This window comes from Colobus angolensis, unplaced genomic scaffold (assembly GCF_000951035.1).
Source record: "Colobus angolensis palliatus isolate OR3802 unplaced genomic scaffold, Cang.pa_1.0 Scaffold99, whole genome shotgun sequence".
Classification (NCBI taxonomy): domain Eukaryota; kingdom Metazoa; phylum Chordata; class Mammalia; order Primates; family Cercopithecidae; genus Colobus; species Colobus angolensis.
In genome coordinates, this window is record NW_012123931.1 from 3,171,721 (window position 1) to 3,176,510 (window position 4,790).

General features: G+C 48.2%; 1 pseudogene across 1 annotated transcript; it reads left to right on the plus strand.

The window, feature by feature from the left end:
* The first annotated feature begins 4,082 nt into the window (after nucleotides 1-4,082).
* On the plus strand, nucleotides 4,083-4,790 carry LOC105505151 (annotated as a pseudogene). Its single transcript, XR_001000705.1, has one exon. The product of XR_001000705.1 is annotated as a 60S ribosomal protein L10a pseudogene (transcript).

Below are 4,790 nucleotides of genomic sequence, written 5' to 3' on the forward strand. Positions count from 1 at the left end.
GGAGGCTGAGGCAGGAGAATGGCATTAACCCAGGAGGCAGAGTTGGCAATAAGCCGAGATCGCACCACTGCACTCCAGCCTGGGCGACAGAGCAAGACTCCGTCTCAAAAAAATAAAAAATAAAAAAAATAAAGAGAGAAAGAAAGGATCTTCAGCATCCATGTGTTCATGTTCAACCCACGTTGGCTGCTTCCAAGTGCATTGCTATTGCTGGTAACATCGTTTTGCCTATACAGATGGAAGGCACCTTTGAACGCTCCTTCCTCTTCCAGGAATCCAGAGGCCTGAAAGGGAGTCTGCTGGGCCTCCAGTCCCTAAGGACCTGCTGTCCAAGCTAGCGGGCAAAGGGTCACTATGTGATCTCAGCAGATAAAGCCACCATGAGATGAGCCCATTGCAGCAAGGGAATGACTTGCTCCCAGATTCTACCTGGATTAGCCGCATGTCCTCCAAAAGCCCTGAAGCTCACGTATCTGCCTCTTGCCCTCACCCCCACCCCCTCCCCACATTCTTTTGCTATGAGACAACTGGTGGTTCTTCTGGCCTGACCATTCCCACTGCCTTGCCGCAGGGGGGTACCAAACCTGGCTTAAATATTGTAGAATATTTGGTTCTACCAGGAAGTTCTCAGTGTAAACAACCTGTCAGTTATTGGGGTTGACTCTTTGCTCAGAGGCAGTTGCATGACACTTAGGATTTTCATCCTGCCCTAGAAACCACAATACATGAAGGAAGGAAGCCATGAGAAGAAAAAGGTAATGAAGCAGCTGTCCAGTTGGGACTGAGAGGGCAGGCATCTGGTGGTGCTGGTGTGTGCTGGAAGGGGTGTTTCAACTGATCCCAAGGAGATAAATGCAAATGAGGGTAGAATCCTGTGCAGCAGCCTGTTTGCACGTAGCTATAGGGCAGAAAGAGAAAACCCTAGTACACTGCACTGGCTGTGTGGCCCTCAGTTTCTTGTCTATAAAACAGCTACATATGCTAATTGACTGCATTGTGAAGCTGTGATGTGAGAAGGGTGAAATGAGATCAAAGAAACACTTGGCAATATGGAGAACATGTAACATGTACCCATAACTCAAGTATTATCTAGGGCTCCACCACATAGTTCAGTCCTGCTCAGCTGCACTCAGAGAATTACACATTGCAAAGGGCTTTAAAAAGAACCTCGATCTTGTTGCAGTGAGCTGAGATCGCGCCACTGCACTATAGCCTGGCGATAGAGCAAGACTCCATCTCAAAAAAAAAAAAAAAAAAAGATTCTCGGCCAGGCGCAGTGGCTCATGCCTGTAATCCCAGCACTTTGAGAGGCTGAGGCGGGCAAATCACAAGGTCAGGAAATTGAGACCATCCTGGTTAACACGGTGAAACCCCGTCTCTACTAAAAGTACAAAAAATTAACCGGGTGTGGTGGCAGGTGCCTGTAGTCCCAGCTACTTGGGAGGCTGAGGCAGGAGAATGGTGTGAACCCGGGAGGTAGAGCTTGCAGTGAGCCAAGATCGTGCCACTGCACTCCAGCCTGGACCACAGACTGGACCACAGAGCGAGACTCCGCCTCCAGAAAAAAAAAAAAAAAAAAAAAAGAACCTTGATCTTTACTTGGGTCTCTTGAAGAACATAAAGTGTGTCCAATTCACAATTCTCAGCAACATTCCTCAAAAATCCTTTTATTCCCCACCCCATCTCCTTGTACCCCTTAGCTGCTTTGAGACCCTATTAAGCCAACTCCAAACCACCCAGGCTGGAGTGCAGTGGTGCAATCTCGGCTCACTGCAACCTCTTCCTCCCGCGTTCAAGCAATTCTCCTGCCTCAGCCTCCTAAGTAGCTGCGACCACAGGCGGGCGCCACCATGCCCAACTAAAAAAATTTTTTTTTTTTTTTTTTTTTTTTGTATTAAGCTCTTGCCAAACCACCCAGGCTGGAGTGCAGTGGTGCAATCTCGGCTCACTGCAACCTCTTCCTCCCGCGTTCAAGCAATTCTCCTGCCTCAGCCTCCTGAGTATCTGGGATTACAGGCATGCACCACCACACCTGGCTAATTTTGTATTTTTAGTAGAGACAGGGTTTCACCATGTTGGCCAGGTTGGTCTTGAACTCCTGACCTTAAGTGATCTGCCCACCTCAGCCTCCCAAAGTGCTGGGATTACAGGCGTGAGCCACTGTACCCGGCCACAAGGACAGACTGAACAATACTGTGAGGTCAGGAGAGAGAAAAAAACTATACTATAATAAACAAAGCAAAATTATTTTTCGTGGATGGGGCTGAAGATTGCTATAAATCTTGCACCAACACACCCACACAGTGTCATTTAGTCTCCCTCCCCCCACTGGCCACAAGGACAGTGGGTTGTTTTTGTTTGTTTGTTGGATATTGTGTTTTGTTTTTAGCACTCACCACCTTAGGGAAAGACCATGGCTTTTACAGTTTTTAATGGTGTTGTTGATTTTTCTTCACATTGTTACTCACTTTTGTCACCCCTTTTCCAGAATCAGGGGTGTGGTCAAGGCCTTCAGCGCAACCTAGATTCCCCTTCTCAGCATCCTGGCTTCCTCCTAGACTCCAGCGTCTCAATCCGGCCCCAGTCTGTTCTGCATATACCACCTCGCTGATCTTGACCGCACTCCACACTCACCATGTGCCTCCCCTGCTGAACAGCTCCCAACCTCCCCAGCACGTGGAGCCTGAGTTCCTCCTTGGGTGTCCTACATCAAGTACATGGCAGCATGTCTTCACCCTTTGTATCCTTGGTCCTCCTGTAAGCCCCAGTCCAAGTTCTGTTCCCTCCAGGGGACCCACCCTGACTGCTCAATTCTGAAGTAGAGTCCATGCCACACAGTCTCACTTTCGTTGTTTGCTGTTATTTGATCATTGTGAGTCTTTCTCTCGTAAGAACATAAGCTCCTTGAGGTCAGGGATCTTAAAGGCTTATTAAAAGCACACAAGGATACCCAAAATTCATTTTCCTCTGTTAGCTTGTGACAAGAAAAGAAGACCCATTTCTACTCCAAAGGCCTTGATGAATATCTTCAAGGCCAGGCACGGTGGCTCATGCCTGTAATCCCAGCACTTTGGGAGGCCAAGGCAGGCGCATCACTTGAGTCCAGGAGTTCAAGACCAACCTGGGCAACATGGTAAAATCCCATCTCTGCAAAAAATAAAAAATTAGCCAGGCATGGTGGCATGTGCCTGTAGTCTGAGCTACTGGGGAGGCTAAGGTGGGAGGATCGATTGACCCCTGGAGTTCCAGGCTACAGTGAGCTGTGACTGTGCCACTGCACTGCAGTCAGCCCAGGTGACACAGTGAAACCCAGTCTCAAAAACAAAATCTCCAGATGGCTTTGCCAAGTCTTTGTGTTTGTTTGTTTGCACTAACTCTCTGCCATCATTTTTAAGAACTTCTAGATAAAGAACAGAAAGAGGCCGAGCTCACACCTGTAATCCTAGCACTTTCAGAGGCTGAGGCAGGCACATCACTTGAGGCCAGGAGTTTAAGACTAGCCTGGCCAACATGGTGAAACCCCGTATGTACCAAAAATACAAAAATTAGCTGGGCCGTGGTGGCGTGCACCTGTAGTCCCAGTTACTCAGGAGGCTAAGATGGGAGGATCACTTGAGCCCCAGAAAGTCAAGGCTGCAGTGAGCTGTGATTGTGCCACTGCACTCCAGCATGGATGACAGACTGAGGCCCTATCTTAAAAAAAACAAACAAAAAGAGCAGAAAAATATTTTTATATTTTTACTTATTATTATTAAATTTTTTAGAGACAGAGTCTCACTCCTCACCCAGGCTGGAGTGCACTGGTGTGATCATAGCTCACTGCAGCCTTGGACTCCTGGGCTCAAGTGATCCTCCCACTTCAGCCTCCTAAGTAGCTGGGAAAACAGGCATGTGCCACCATGTCCAGTTAGTTGTGTTCCTTTTGGTAGAGATGGAATCTCACTATGTTGCCTAGGCCTGTCTCAAACTTCTGGTCTTAAACTGATCCTTCTGCCTTGGCCTACCAAAGTGTTGGGATTATAGGTGTGAGCCACTGTGCCTGACCAGAAGGAACTCTTTTTAAAATATATTCATCTGGCTCTTTTCTGGTTAGAGCGGCATGAGAAGCCATGAGCAGCAAAGTCTCTTGCGACACCCTATACGAGGCGGTGCGGGAAGTCCTGCACGGGAACCAGCGCAAGCGCCGCAAGTTCCTGGAGACGGTGGAGTTGCAGATCAGCTTGAAGAACTATGACCCCCAGAAAGACAAGCACTTCTCGGGCACCGTCAGGCTTAAGTCCACTCCCCGCCCCAAGTTCTGTGTGTGTGTCCTGGGGGACCAGCAGCACTGTGACGAGGCCAAGGCCGTGGATATCCCCCACATGGACATCGAGGCACTGAAAAAACTCAACAAGAATAAAAAACTGGTCAAGAAACTGGCCAAGAAGTATGATGCGTTTTTGGCCTCAGAGTCTCTGATCAAGCAGATTCCACGAATCCTTGGCCCAGGACTAAATAAGGCAGGAAAGTTCCCTTCCCTGCTCACACACAATGAAAATATGGTGGCCAAAGTGGATGAGGTGAAGTCCACAATCAAGTTCCAAATGAAGAAGGTGTTATGTCTGGCTGTAGCTGTTGGTCACGTGCAGATGACAGATGATGAGCTTGTGTATAACATTCACCTGGCTGTCAACTTCTTGGTGTCATTGCTCAAGAAAAACTGGCAGAATGTCCGGGCCTTATATATCAAGAGCACCATGGGCAAGCCCCAGCGCCTATATTAAGGCACATTTGAATAAATTCTATTACCA